This window comes from Bactrocera neohumeralis, chromosome 6, assembly GCF_024586455.1.
Source record: "Bactrocera neohumeralis isolate Rockhampton chromosome 6, APGP_CSIRO_Bneo_wtdbg2-racon-allhic-juicebox.fasta_v2, whole genome shotgun sequence".
Taxonomy (NCBI): Eukaryota; Metazoa; Arthropoda; class Insecta; order Diptera; family Tephritidae; genus Bactrocera; species Bactrocera neohumeralis.
The window spans coordinates 28533912-28550111 of NC_065923.1; the positions used below are offsets into that span (position 1 = coordinate 28533912).

At 38.2% G+C, this 16200-nt stretch overlaps 1 long non-coding RNA gene across 2 annotated transcripts in view; it reads left to right on the forward strand.

Moving 5' to 3' along the window:
- LOC126762634 (uncharacterized) overlaps positions 1-16200 on the forward strand; it is a 169676-nt gene that overhangs the window by 93021 nt on the left and 60455 nt on the right. For both annotated transcript variants that reach the window (XR_007667492.1, XR_007667493.1), the window contains exon 3: positions 4991-5040. This is a non-coding gene — a long non-coding RNA (uncharacterized LOC126762634). The remainder of the gene's footprint in view (positions 1-4990; positions 5041-16200) is intronic.

A 16200-nucleotide genomic window follows, 5' to 3' on the forward strand; every position in this document is an offset into this window, starting at 1 on the left:
AAATATGTTTGCTTTCATATTTGGCGTCTTGATTAATTTTTAAGTATTAATTAAGATCAAGGAATGGGGTCAAAGGATTTATGAACAACTTTAGGTTCTAGAACCTGTTTAAATCAACTTTGAATAATTTATAGTATCAGGCTCTATTTTGAATTGAACTCAAAAAGCTACAAGATCCAGACTATCTTTAATCAGTGATTTAGGTACGAGGACTAAACTGATTTCGAAAAGCAAAAGGATCTAATATCTTATCGACTTTGAAAACTAAAAAAATTCAGGATCATCTTTAAAGTAACTTCGAACAAACAGCTGGTAGAGGCTTAGCTTTGAATAGACTGCAAACAAACAACAAGAGTCTTATTAGAAAAGTTCTTATTCCAAAAGTGCATAGAAAGATTCGAAATTCCCCACAAAGGCAACAACTCTTGTTAAAACATCATTTACTTGATATGTCTAATTTCGAGCTTCGAGTTGCCCCGACGATTCATCTGAGGTAATTTCGCTTTCCAAAAGATCAACCTCGGTAATCACCTCAGTGATGTCTTCTGAGTGGGCAGGACCTAGATTCTAAAGATAAAATAATTTCCGTTCTGAACAATTTGTTCGGAGATTGTAACGTTGGCTTCGATAATAATCTATGCCTTATTTCAAGAAGATATCTTGTCAAATAAAACAAGCTTTCCCTACATGAACAAGATTTGTTTACATGACAGCTATATGATGTACGTAGTAGTCCGATATCGGCATTTTCGACAAATGAGCCCCTCTTTGGGTAGAAAAAGAGTTGTGCAACAAATCAACTCAGCCTCGATGATTATTACAATAAATGACTACAATTCAGTCTTTCAGCTCGAAATGTTTGCAGCCAGTAACATAATTCCCCTAAGCTGCCGAAGACCCTTCAGTTCCTTCGAGGATTGTTTCAAGCAGTGGACCCCAGAGGAACACATCAGCTGTTGGTTCACTAGTATATCACAAATGTACTTTGGGGTGGTGTTGATGGTGAAAAGACCAAAAAGCTTAGTAACGTTGTTAGGGTTAAAGGCACCTTCCTTTAAGATCTCGTGTTCAGAAAATTGACGAAAGTATTGCAGAGCATGCGTGGAAGATGATGAAACGTTGGCACATTAGCTCTCTGAATACCTTCCTTCTCTTTTCAACTAACCAATTAACCACAGACAATAAGCAGCTAAAAAATAAATCGCTTCATATGCTTCTTAATGGATATTCTATTGTCAACGTATTTATAATTCAAATACGATTACTACAGGACAATGTTAGCTTCTCGGTCAAGCAAAGAAAAAACATTTTTCGCACCGATCAGCAATCGGCAGACTCTTTCAAATCTACTCCTCTACGTTTTCGTTGAAAAAAGCGGCATGAAAGTTTTTCATATATTTTAAGATGGCTGAGAAGTTGTTGAGTCGCAAGCTGCTGTGCGATGATGTCAAGACATACTACAAATAAAAATATCGTTTGTTTCAAAATCGCTGATGTTGCTCGCCCACGTTGGCACGTTCTATTCTCCAACAAGTGAACAGAATGAAGTATGTATTTGGGGCTTATCATGGATGGGAAGCGCTCATGAAAGCCAAATATCGAGCAAAGATGAAGGCGACTTATGCCTTCTTTATATACAACATTGAAACACCAAGTAAAGTCAAGTCTAACTGATGGACAGTCAGTGGAAATTTTTAGAGATTGTGTTAGCTAATATTAATAATAGTACTGGGATCGGCTGGGAAGTCGACCAAATTGCATACCAAAAATATTTTACTACGCTCCTGAGAGACGGCACATAATATAGTTACTATAGGGACATTTTTATCACAATTAAAATTTATTTTGTCATCTCATAAATATTATATTTTCTCAGCTTGTAATGAACTGCTTTCGGTAACAAAATCGTCAACTTTGTGTAAACTTCCGTCCCATTACTGTCGACCGAAGTTATTCGATACTTTTTGAGTACACTTAGCGACGAGTGCGACATTAATTAGACTACTTTTTAGCTTATACTATGTGTATATTAGTCTAATTTAGGCGCTAGTAAGAAAAAGTCACTATGCCCCAAGCCTTTTGTGTTGATGTAAACCCTTCATTTACCCACGTGAGGCAGCCACATATGATTAATGCAGGGAAGATGCTTAGAGAAAAGTTATATGAAGACAGTTGATGAAGGGCGGAAAGTAATTAGAAAAGTAATGGTTAGTACTTGCTCACACTTATGTTCCTAATTAACAGCACATGTGTTTATATAAATATTAATAGCGATTTTTAGGCTCAGAAAAATATTAAATTTCCGTGGTGTGCCCACTTGGTAAAGGTTTGAAGTAGATATGCATGAGTTTCATATGAATAAATATATACATACACAAATGTATATATGTACAAATCATATATGTATGGATTTGTGTACTCGCATGTAAAGTTAGCTGCGAAAAAAAACTGTAAACCTATTCTATTGTTGAAAAGTATAAAATTTGAGATGGTGGGAGGGCGCTTACCACTAATGTGCTAATGTAAGCCTGTCATAAAAGTTACTTGACACTCGCTGTCCCCATGTACTTGTCGGTGTAGGTATATGAAAAAGTGCAGACAGGCATGAAACAATGTAAATAACTTTTGAAAAAAACTTTCGAAAGAATATTCCCTAGACTCAGGAGAGAGAGAATTATAGGGAGGGCAAACCAACTTATATTAAAACTTTTTTAACCGAGCTTCTACTACTTTTTCGTAGCAAACGGAGTGTTCTATTAAACATTGCAGTATTTAAAGGACTAAAAGGCTGCTAGAAGCTTTTTCGTGTCAAAAATATATTTGAAAATGTTATATTAAGAGACACGCTCTTAATGAGAAAAAAGCTTTTTTTTGCCTCTTTCATTTCTTCGATTCACATATGTAGACGATGGCAGACTCTCAGCGCTCCATACTTCCATATTGGCTCGAAGTATCTATCTTTTGATTTTATTCATATACTGTTATTAGAAGTAGGAGCTGAGCTTAAAAGCTGACACTCGCTGTATTGGATCATTACTAAGATGATTGGATCTGTGTAAAGAAGAGATATTGAGTGCAAGACTCTACCGCTTGCTCGGCATCTTCCAATAGCTTGAAACATGACATTGCCTAAGTTAAAATCGGTATGCAAAGAGCAAAGTGAAGAACTCTTTGTTATATGTTTGCTATTATGAGTAGATAATTCTAAAGAGATAGCCATGAAACTCGATTCGTGAGCTTTTTGAGGCTTTTTCCACCTTATGTAGTTGAATCTGAACGGGAATGTCTCGAGCTCTCACACGCATGTTGAAACCAATTTTCATCTTCTTTTGACAAATTCATCACATTTGCTTTTAACTAAACTCCATAACCTGCTTTAAACATAGTTTTGCAGCTTTAAATTCTTGAGCAACTAACGATAATTTGACTTTCTTCTCAAGCGCAAGTTATTAGTTGTTCAATTTTCAAAGTGTTACCAAAAATGAGACTTACTACTGAAAATTGCTTATGGAACTTAAAGTTCGTAGAGCAATCATTCTATCCAATGTTAGTTCGCCACCAAAAATGATCAAAGATTATTCAATCTGAGTTAGGTTATGTTAGGTTGTACGGCAGCACAAGGGATGTTTCATTGTCTCTCATGCCTACTTCCTAGCATTTTGTGCATGCCTCATCGTTACCAATCACATGTGATGTCAGTGAGTTGTGACCTGTCACTAAGTTAACAACCGTCTTGTAGCCTTTTCAAGACCGTGTGAGCAAAAAGTATGCATGTTTTTTCTTCGCTGCCCTGGCTCATAACCTTGGCGATCCTGCATGTTCTTAAGACATTCCATTTCACCCTGATTCTATCGTTTTCTCGCCTTTCGTACTTTCTATACTGGTTCAATAGCCAGACGTATAGCACCGTTGGCAATCTCAGTAGGTTTTTTGTTTCTCTTCAGGATCGGGAAGGACCTCTCCGAACTCTTGCTAACAGTAGTTATTTCGGACTGAGCAGGCAATTGAGAAGTAAAGTCCTCTTTCGAAGAACAAATACCAGACGCTATAAGTCACTCATTATCCCCATCCTGCTATATGGTGCAGAGGCATGGACAATGACATCATCTGATGAGTCGGCCTAAGGAGTGCTCGAAAGTAAGGTTCTGCGGAAGATTTATGATCTTTGCGCATTGGCTATGGCGAGTATCGAATTCCATGAAACGATGAGCTGTACGAGATATACGACGACATTCACGAATGGATGAAAGAAGTCCAGCCCTGAGAGTATTCTACGCACTACCCGCGGGGGGAAGCAGAGAAAGTAGGTCATTGGAAAGACTAGGTGGAGAAGAACATAGCTACACTTGGAATCTCCAATTGGCTCCAAACAGCGAAAAGGAAAAGCAGTGTCTGCGCTCAAAAAAATGAAGATTTCGCTGGTGGCAAAAACACCTTGGTTGTTCTTGGTCGTATTATCTAGAGCGATCGGACAAAATTGTTTGATCCCATATTACTTGGGTGAACAAGACTTCAATGAAATGGTAAGAGAACTGGAAGCTTAAAAAATCGTTATGGAAAGCTATACCTGAAATCGATGTTGAAATTTTGAGTATGATTCTTAACGGAACGATAGGGGAAGCTTTATCTCACGATCCACGCTCGCTTCTTAGGTAAAGAAACGCGCAGTTTTGCTTTTTGTTCTAACTTTATGATAGGGATTTAGGAAGGCAAGAGGCAGATTCATCTGACAATTTCTCCTTCAACATCTACGCTATGAAAGACTTCAATAAAGGAACTCTTGAGTGTGAACGTGAAATAATTGAACATTCTATCTTTCGTTATGCTTGGCTTTTTAAGGAGCTCTATAATTTTCACCTTCTTATTTTTTTCCTCAAAATATGCTACCAAGTTACATACTTACACCTTTCTAAAAAGAATACCTTTTTTATACTTCATAAGATCTATATAATCCTCCTCTAATTAATTTCCTAACCTCTTTCTGTTACAGCTCCTCAAACGGTGCGCATTGGAACAGCCTATAGTGTTAATTCAAAAGTGGTAAGTACCCAAAAACGTCGAAATTATATTTACTTAATTCTTACAAACGAACAAATTGCGAAATACAGCACGAAACTGCGCCACAACAAAAGAAAGTAAACGCGAAGAATGCTTCGTGTTATGAAAGGCGGCGCAGTAGTGGCTTGTAAAGGTACAACTGTCAAAAAATAGCGCGCTGCAAGACAAAACAAACAAGCGAAAAAAGCCGAAAACTTTGGCAAAACAAAGAGACAAGAAAAGCAAACCAGTTTATGAACCGAAGCTAAGATTTAAACGTTGAAGCCGCGCAGCTAACGCCAGAAAAAGGCGTTCAGTCAGTTAGTCACTTAGGTAGGTAGCGGTTAGGTACCGAGTTGTACTGATTGAATGAGTGGCGAGTGAGTTTGGAAAATATTTGAAATATTTGCTTTTATTTCGACGTTTACATTTTACTTTTCGCTCATTACGGTTATCGTGCGGCATTTTCACCGGAAAATGGAACAAAGTGAAATGTACGAACTGTAAATACAATATGTATGTGTATGGTTGTGTGTGAGACGAATTGCCAGCCAAACAGTCGAACTGTGAAGAATTCTGCCAAAAAACCCATAAGCAAAAGGCGAAAGACCGCTGCTACTCTCTCACCAGCCACAGCTTATGGTGGGAACTTTGCGATTGCACACCTCCTTCGCGCTCGATTGCGCCGCCGAATGTTGGAGTACCGTATAACTAAATAATTGTAACTTTCACATTATTTCAACGCTCAAATGGAAGTTTGCCCTTGTACCCTCCATCCTCTCTCTTTCGTTTGTCTTCAGCTTGCTTATTACATTTCTACCTGTATATTATATGTGCCTTTGTATGTATGTATGTATGTATATGGGTAGAAACAATGAAAAGTACCGCTACCAATAATGATGATGAGGTATTTGCCCGGTTGTGTGTAACTTTGCGCCGAGGGGGGCCTGCGGGAATTCCGCTTTTGATGGATACATACCATTATTTTTGGTATGTTCAATTGAGTGACCTACATTTTGACTCAATACAATTTGATATAGATCGCTTTGTGGGCTTTTACCATACTTGTTGATGGAATTCCGTTTTGATTTTTGGTTTTTGGTTTTTAATTCATACTTTTTTTCTGTTATTTTGGCTGTTTTCATTGAATTCAGCGATAGATTCAATCGCAAATGTTATATATTATATAATTATTTCGATGTTGTATTATCGAAACTGAGCTATCTTCTAGGGTTCCAACTGTTGAAAGTGAATTCTACTGGAAACCTCAGCTTAAAGAAAGGCCTTCGAAGAGTCGCAAGCTCATTGGTGTGTGACAAATTAGTAAAGCTTAGATCTACAAGTATTAAGATCAGAGATCTCAGAGGTCATCAAAATGCCAGGCTAATTCATCTGTTATTGAAATGCCCCAGCGAATTTTGGTTACAGATCATTTCTGGAACGCTAGTTGCTAGAATTTTGATTTATTTCGTCCTTATATTCATAAACCCACGTCTCGTAATGATGGCTGAGAGGAATGTAGAGTTCTCACTTATGTTGTCAAACAATTGTTTTAGTATGAGTCCAGCATTGCCTTACTTCATACCCAAAACATTAACCGCAATGTGCTTAGTTGCTGCAAAAGAGATTATAAGATCCTCTGCTATCTCGCTGTAAGCAATCAACACGAGGATTGTCACATACGTTTTCTTTACTTTTTACGATGTTATCGTCATTAACAGAGGTGTATGGACGACTCGCATGAGGTTTGTAATGACTCATCGAGCTTCACTAAATGCTTTTTGACACACAGATCAAAAATCAAAGGCTCGCAGACTCAGTTTTATGTCACCAACTTGTCGAATGAGAGAAAGTAGAAGACAATCAAACCACAGAGTGCCGAGACATCAGCCGTATAACCTAACCTAATGGTATACCGTAAAACTATAGCTCTCAGTCTCAAAAAGTGGGGTACTATCGACCTTGGTCTCATTGCTTGTTATGAGTCTATATTTTGGACAAGACAACGCTTGATCCTGATCAGGTGGAATATCAGTCTGCTAGAGTATTCATATTTGCTGAATTGGGTTCATGAGGCAACTCCATCTCTTCGTCAAGTTGATGTTGTTATCATTCAAGAGAGGACAGTAGATATAACGGGTGATTCATGTAGAGCTATTATTTTCAATAGCCTTTTTTGACAGATCACGCGTGAGTGGTGTCAAACTGTCTTGTTATTTTTGGCCAGTATTGTTCGGCATTTAATGATGGAAAGAATTACGCCTGAATAACGCTTACAAATCGTTCAACTTTATTGCGAAAACTCACGTTCTGTACAGAATGTGTTTCGCACGCTATGCTCAACTTACGATCAACGTAATCGGCCTACTGAGCGTACTATACGCAACACCATCACCCATCTTGAGACCCAGCATTCATTATTGGATAATATTGGACCGAAAATGAAAAAAATATAGCAGCCGTACCTGAAAGTGTACACAAAGTCCATGGTGTGTCGACTCGGCGCCATTCGCAGCAACTAGCACTGACGTATGGAACGGCTTGGCGCATTTTAAGTCGAGATCTTAAAATCAAAGCATACAAAATACAGTTTGTGCAAGAACTGAAGCCGCTCGACCTTCCCAAGAAATATCGCTTCGCTTTATGGGCCCTTGAAAAGTTCCAAGAAGATCCGCGTTTTCGAGCAAATTTTGTTCAGCAATTTCTGGCTCCATGGGTATGTAAACAAGCAAAATTGTCGCATTTGGAACAAGAGCAACCTGAAGAGATGCAAGGGCCGCCACTTCATTCAGAAAAAACAACGGTTTGGTGTGATTTGTGGGCCGGTTTAATCATCGGTTCACATTTTTTCAAAAATGTTGCCAAAGAGAACGTAATCCTCAAGACTATTTGATGCCTAAAATTGAAGTTCGTGATCTCGGCGACATTTGGTTTCAACAAGACTGCGCCACTTCCCACACATCGCATCCATCAATAGATTTATTGAGAGAACCTTTCGGTAAGCAGATAACTTCGCATTTTGGGCCGGTCGATTGGCAACCAAGAACGTGTGATATCACACTGTTCGACTTTTTCCTGTGGGGAATGTTTTGCGGACAATCCCGCTTCGATTCAGGCTCTGGCGCAAAACATCACGCGTGTCACTCACCAGTTACCAGCCGAAAATCTCGAACGGGCCATCGAATATTGGTCTCAACGGATGGACCATCTGAGACATAGACGCGGCCAATAATAGAAAAAAATAATATTAAAAAAAAAATGCCAAAGAATATTCTTTCGAATGATAATAAATATTTCGCATTAAATTTTAACTTTCTGTGTGTTTTCTTTACAAAAGTAGGGACCCTCGAAATGGAAATGGAAATCTTCTGAATATTAGTAACTGGTGTCCATATATCTTATAGCCTAGTTTAAGACCGGTCGTTAAACACCGTTTTTCATTCTGGTCGGGAAGATGGATTTGGTTTCACTACACTCCGCAGGTTTTCTCACTTATTAACTATTTGGACGGTAGGACACTCTTCCTTTTTTTCTGATGTTGCTGTTACAAGCCATTTGAAACTAGAAAATTACGCTTGGCATAATATTCGGATAGCCTCTCTGCAATGCAAAGGGAGAGTTGAGCCTAATCGCGGTATAATGTACTCAACAACAAGAAAGTCCGTGAAAACAAATTTGTATGTCGATGACATTAGGCGAATGCTAACACTTTCTAGAATAAACATTGTAGAACGATCTTAAGAAGCGATCTACAGTTTGTGTACCGCTGCTTGGTATCACCAATTTTGAAACCCTTCCAATACTTCTCTTGAACTGGTTAAATTCGCTTAAAGTCTCATGGATGGCACACTACAATTATGGAATGACTGAAGATGCCGCAAATGACAACAACAACGGTAAGAACAAGTGAGTATGTTCGAGAGGTGGTCATAAATTCCGCACAAGCGCATTCCAGCACAGCATTTATGGAGACCAAAAAGTCATAAAACTCACCAACATGGGGTGCAGTGAAAATTGCCGATCCGACACATCAAGCGAAAACAGCATCGTAAAAATGAGACAAAGAAGTCATAAAAGAATGCAACATTGTAGTCGGCGATGTTAACACACAGCATCGTGTGGCGCTCGTCAAGTGTGTGGCGATGTGATCAAGTAACTTTTGAGAACCGATTATTTCACGCCCACCAATTGGGTCTCATATGCGGATCGGAGGGTATGCGTGTAGTTAAAGGTCACCGCAATAAAATACCCTTTGAAGATTATTAATTGTATAATATTTTGCAGCTGGGCAATTTTTACACGTAATGCTTCCTGGCGCACGGACACAAAGCCACATACACTCGCTATTACACACATAAAATGCATTTAATATCCTACTGTTTTTCATAATTCAGAATTTTAACGAGCTCGTAAAATTATCCACGATTGTTAGAGTTCAAGCGGCTTGGTGTCTAAACGGCCTGTCGGCAATGTAAAAGAGAGCATTTGAACTCGTGGTGTGGTTGGCCATTTTGCATTTAGGCGGAGAGATAAAAAGTCAGGAATTTGAAATGTCTGTTGACAATCTTGGAATTTTAGAAGAAATATGGGAAGCTCGCGACTTTGTAACGTCTTTGAAATGCAGGCCATATTTTGAGTCACATGGTCCTAAGGGAGGTAGGTTTACGTAAAGACATTCCACAGTTAAAAATTTTGTTTATTTCATCGAGAAAATGTTTAAGAAGAGGATCTAATCCGTGACCAGTGAGATCTCGGGGATCCATGAGTTTTGAGGGAGCTCGCTCACGGATTAGATCGTTTTAGTTCCTTTAAGTTATGTTAATTGTAGAACTATTTGTTGCAAGTGGTAAATTAAGGTTTCGAAGTTCTTAAATTTGAGAAGGCACTATTTTTGAGGAGGCACTTCTCCAGTTTTTTCTTATAACGTCTACGGAATACCATCGCATCTACTTTTTAAGAATTATTTGTTATTGTTCCTGCAAAACCAAAACAACAACCACAGCATGCAACGAAATTTCCATATACTTTTCTAGTCTTCTATAGGAATGTTCAATTTCTTCTGTGAATATTTTTTTTCGCAATTTCTTCTGTAAATATCTTTTCAGGGCCCCAACCGACTTATGATGGGTTTAGCGGGGTTGATAGTTAAGGTTTGGGAACGAAAAAATAGCTAAATCAGTCAAAACTCAGTACACTTTCGGGATACGAAATGGACCTATCGGTAGTGAATTTTATTCCTTGTTTGATCTGTCAAAAAGCAAGAAAACCTTAAGTTCTTCGATTCAAGCTAACCTGTCACAAATAGAAAGTCCTATCTCGCTTATATCTGAGATTGTTTGAAACCAGTTTTAAACCACTCCGTTAAAATTTTAGATGTCGTTTAGACACAACAAACAAATTATTAATTATCAAAGGTTACATTCTAATGGAACATTGCTCTGCAGGAATATTTCATAGCGGGAAGTGGTTTTGAACCCCTCTTAGGTAAAATCAGTGGATCTATAGTTTAGACGGAGTTATAAATAATTGCAGATTTTGAGCTCAAGTTATGAAAACAGGCTCTGTATAGGAAAATAATCGTAACTATGGCTCGAAAGTTACCTGACGACGTCTCCGAGGTTACACAGATAAAACTTTTCGTACTGATGAACTTTATCAGAAGCACGGTTTAGAGAGAGCCAATATAAGAACGGTGGAAGTCAATATATAAAAGGACTCTGCCATATCTTCTGCATTTAAGATTAAGATCCGAGAATTATAGAATGTTCGAGCTGTGTTTGTTGACTGAAAGAGTAAAAGTTCAAGCATTTCTTAAGTTCACCTAGCAACGGATTGCAATAGGAAGAAATTGGTACGAACTGAGGAGACGAGCTGATTTACAGACTTTTGTAAGGTATCTTAAACCACTAATTCAGACTCATCCAGAGATCTGAATATAGTTTATGCTAAGACAAGCATTTATTCAGCTAGCAAATGAAGTTGAGCCATCCAGAAATCACCGTCATATAAGGTAAAAAAATTCGCTTCTTAATCAAAGTGCAGTTTGCCATTTATCACGCTTGGAAAATAACTAATCCCTCCATAAAGAGACCAACAACATTCCAACACTCTTGCACCGAATGAATGGAACGCGGGGAGCGGCAAACATTCGCTTTAGCAGCAACTTAAAAGGCTGCAAAAAGTCCTTCCAAGAATTCCATTGCGGCAAATGAGCCATTAAACGGTTTAATGTGAGTTGATTTGAACGAGCTCACAGTTCGGCTGTGCGTGGTCCGTTTGCCCCAGACTCGCTTATTTGTCCTGTTCATTTATTTTTATTTTTGCTTTTTGTTTTTTTGATGTGCGGGCGACACTGACGACGCTGAAATGCATTCATTGACCTGTGCGAAGCTACAACAACGCAATAAGGTGGCACAACAAAAACCATTCACTGCAGCGAACGCCAAGCAGGTAGCGCTTGGTGGCTTCGTTTTAGGAGTTTTGGAATTTTGAACATCCTGCTTTGCGCCGGCGTTATATCTGTTATTTATTTTATGGCTATTTGTAATGAGCGGACGATAAATTGAACAAACATATTTGCCACGACTACTGATAAAGTCTGCACGAAAGTGGTGTTGCCAATTGGGGGAAAATGTTTGAAGGTGTTTTAAATTGTTTGCATTGAGATTGATCGATAGAGTGCGTTCCAAGCGTAGAGTGGGTAAAATAGTAAAAGTAGAGAGAATCAGAGGAATAATAAAAAAATCCGATCGAAATCGATGAATCGAAATAGACAAAAGGACCAACGATGACTTCTAATATTCTGTAAAGGACTTGGCTGTATTACTACTGTGAGGAAGATACACGATCGAAGAAATGACAGTCTATAAGAGAGAACTATTTTCCTAAATCTTTTATAACAATTTCAATTGGTTCTCCCAGAAATAGGTACATTTAGTCCTTCACCTCAATGCACCTCATGTATTTGACTAATATGTAATTTTTTTCCACCGTAATTGCCAAAAATCTTTTAAGTTAGAACATTGTAAAGCGTGGACATCGTCTGTGCCAACCGCCAAAATGCGGACATTAAAGAAGTATTCTCCTCTCGTTGTGTCGATTTTATTTTATCAAGCTTTTAAATTTGGTATCTTTGTCCTTAGAATCTTTCTTATTTCCCTTTTACCAAGGAATATAAGCGTTTTTTTGGTATTTTCGCCATCAACACTACAATACTCGGAGATCCGTGAGATCTTCGGGCTCTCGGTCACGGATTAGATCGTCTTCGTTACTTTCAGATATGTATAATCTGTGTTGTAGTGTGATATGCCAAGACCTAAGGTATTTTTCTAGACTCTATGCTTCATGAAATCCTTGAAGGAACATACTAGTCTGGAACAGCTTAAGGGAACGGCATTCCCTGCCCGGTAGCGAGCCAACTCGTATGACTTTCTATTTCTAGATGACTGAAACCACAGCTGATGCTCACCGAGTTTTCCACTGAAAGTCTAATTATTGCTTTCTTATGTGGTCTTACGCAGTGAGACTTCGTGTTGTAGCTTGGCTTTAACCTTGAAAGTAAATGGACATGCCTATTTGTCCTGTGGTTTCAACAATTTCGGTCTTAAAACTGAATTATCTTACTAAGTTTGAGACTGCATTCTGCACGGATTGCTAAAGAAAAAGTCTGCTCCTGTTTCTGTTCGATGACAGTACCATTGGTCGAATTTTTTCTATTGGCGAAGAAAAACGTTGTGTTTAAGATTCTATGTATCTTCATTTTTCGGTCGATAATCTATGTGCTGTGGACATGGCCCAGAGACTTGAGAACTTGAATATGTATTAACCAGATATCTAATGATGATCTTCGGATCCTTTGTTGAGGTAGTTCTCAGAGCGTCTGTAATCCGCCACAAACGGGCTCGCTGCACCTGTTCCAGAAGATGGATGCGGAACATTTTCTTAATTTGTATAATTTGGGACAATGGAGGAGGAGTTCTTTTGGTTTTGAAACTATTACCGCATGATCTGACACTATCTTGATTTAGATAGCTATAAGGCAATGGTACTTCAAAAGCAAGCGCTCAAATATGTTGCGTCGAAACACATTGAGAGTTCAATAGTTGGACTAAATTATTTGATCTTTAAGGCTGTTGGAGTATGGAAAGCTCATTATGGTTATTCTGAGATATCTTGTCTATTTAAATACATACATAATGGCGGTTGGGGCCTTCTATTTGAAATATACCGATTCATTTAATGCCGCCGAAAAAGGACCGAAAGAGGTTGGAATCAATTGAAACTCCTGATGACTTCGAGAAGCCCGAAAAAACTAATAAAACATCGTTTTCCTCTTTTTAATTGACTGGACCCTCCAAGTGCCACTCCAATACTGTGCTTGTTGATCCTTAAGATTATGAATTAATCCCACAGAGGTTACATTATCTAAGTTATGGAGCTTATAAAGATTATACGGTGAAAGCTAGATCTTTTTGGCATTCACTTCTCTAACTGTATCTGAAATGTTTTACGGTAGTCCATATCTCGAAGAAATGAGAACAGGCTGTTGATCGACTTTACGTTAAAAAATCGCGGGTATTTTCGTGAAACCTTTCCAGCTACTGAAAGACTGCCTTAATTATCAATGGAAACAAAGTCAAGAAAGTCGAAGCTTGGTATCCGGCAATTATCGCATGAGAGCTTTAGAGTTAAAAGCGATCATAGATTGCGAAACTATACTGTGTTCAACGATAGGGCCGGAAGGTTTCACCGCTGTACAGCTCATCTATCTCTTGTTTAACACGCGCGTTCTGCAATAAATGTAGTATTATCGAACACGATTCTTAAGGCTCATTGAATTCAAAGGCTATGTGTAATATCTCTTCAGGAAGTAAGGTACTCTTATAGAGAGAATCTGTTGATTATGTTGCCATGTTATGTAGCTCAGAAACACTTTACCCGATCCAAGTTCTGGATCCACATTTGCATGTGTCAAGTTATCGGAGGAGGCTTCCATTTTAGTTTCAGTTCGGATTGGCACTTCTAAAGTTGAGCACGTTGCGTATGCAATTCATAAATCAAACTATGTGGCAACATTGCTTCAACTCAAGTTCACTGCGCCACTGCAAGGCCAAATAACATTATCGAAATTCTCAAAAATTAAATCGAACAACAAATATTAATCATCTCGCTCTACCTAAATACACACTGCCAAGCAAAATGCAGCCATGAACTAAAATAAACAAATATCCAAGCAAACAAACAGCAAAAAAAATCGATCTGAGCTGACAAAGGAGCTCCGACGTAAAGGTCTCGAGAACAAATCAAGTGTGGCTGCTTAGGCCGGATGCAAGCGAGTCGCTCACGCTCGCTATCTTTTATTTTGCGGCATCCTTTTTCGACATTTCTACGTACGGACGTGCAAAACAACCGTTGACAAGCGCAACAACAACAACAACAGCAAGCAAGAACAACATGCTGTGCAAATAAGATTCCCAGATGAATGAATTTGCCACCGCCGACGCGAACGCCGCCAACGCCGCCGCCGCCTTGACACTGGACATCACACAAGCGTCGCATGCCTCATGGGTGTGTATGCATGTGTCTGGCTGCGTTATGCACTTATGCTGTTTTTGTGCGTCATCCGATCCGCCTGTTGAACTTGACAATGAACCTTCGACTTCCACGAATCAGGACGAGCCGCAAACAAAGCAATAAACCGTCAATGAGGTGACTTACCTTTGAGAAGGACAAATGCACGCAGCAGCAACAGGCTTGAGCTAGAATGCGTCGCACGCCACCAAAGAAATGCTCAATGAATTGTGCGGCACACGAACATACCGACAAACACATATATTTCTTCTATGTTTGCGAGTAAACGTGCGACCCGAGGTTTGTCCATTTGTCTGCTGTTTTTTTTTATTCACACTTCCCACTGGTGCAGCATTGTGTGTGTTTGGTTTTGTTCTTGTTTTTTTTTCGGTAAAAATAACACAACCAAATCTGTGCAGAAGTGAAGTCGCAGGCGAAAGTCCAATCGAACAACGCCAGAGCGCGGTCAGCAAGATTAAGCGGAGACTCGTTTTTATACCCGCGATTAACTCTGCTGAAAGAAGTTTTTAAAATTTCTTGTATAACGATTGCAAAAATGACTTCTTTTAATTTTTCGAAATGCATGTTCGAATTTTCGAAATTGATGTTCGAATTTTCGTTTAGCTATGTTCGAATTTTCGTTAATCTTATTTCATACTTCCAATATCTCAGCACGAATTTCCATGTGGCTTACTTCAAAATTTTCGAATATTTAAAATTCCAATTTCGAATACCCGAGTTCGAATCTTTAATTATTTAATGTAAAAGTTTCGAATATGCAGTTGCGACTTTTCGAATACCTGAGTTTGATTTTTGGTATATCTGATTTCGATTTTTCGAATATCCGGTAATAAGAGGTTGGCTAGCACGTGTTTTGTTTCAGTTTATTTTTAATATTTGAATTTTAATTTAGTTCGTGTATTTATTAATCACAGTTCTAATTTCCGTGTGACTTAGTTCAAAATTTCAATAACGTGGTTCGAAATTTCGAAAATTTAATTTCGATTTTTTCGAATGGCTGAGTTTGATTTAATTTTTAGATTTGAAGTACCTAAGTTTGAATTTTCGAAAGTTTACTTTCGGCTTTTCGAATACTCGGCTTCGAATTTTCTAATATTTTAGTTCGATTTCTTGCATATTTAATTTCGATTTCGATATTTAATTTTTATTTCTAGATGAGTTCAAGAATGTAACCTCGATTTTTTTGAAAACCTAAGTTCGATTTTTCAAATTTCTAAGTTCGAATTTTTCGATTCGAATATTCCAATATATAAGTACATAACTTTCAATATAGCAGAAAAGGTCTATAACTTCACATTTATATCTCGATCATTCGGAACAACAACCCGTCATAGCGAGGTTACAATAGATAAATACACACATACATACATAAAAGTATATATGTATGTACATATCTCAGATAGTAAACGACGCCTGAATTTAAAAACTTGTTAAATATGAAACCCACGGACCAAAAAGGATATTGACATCCTATACATAGTTATGACTAATAAAAAAAAATAATAAGAATTTTCGAAAATCTAAAAGTTTCGAAAATATTTTCTTGTTTATGGGTATATATATTTGTTGAAT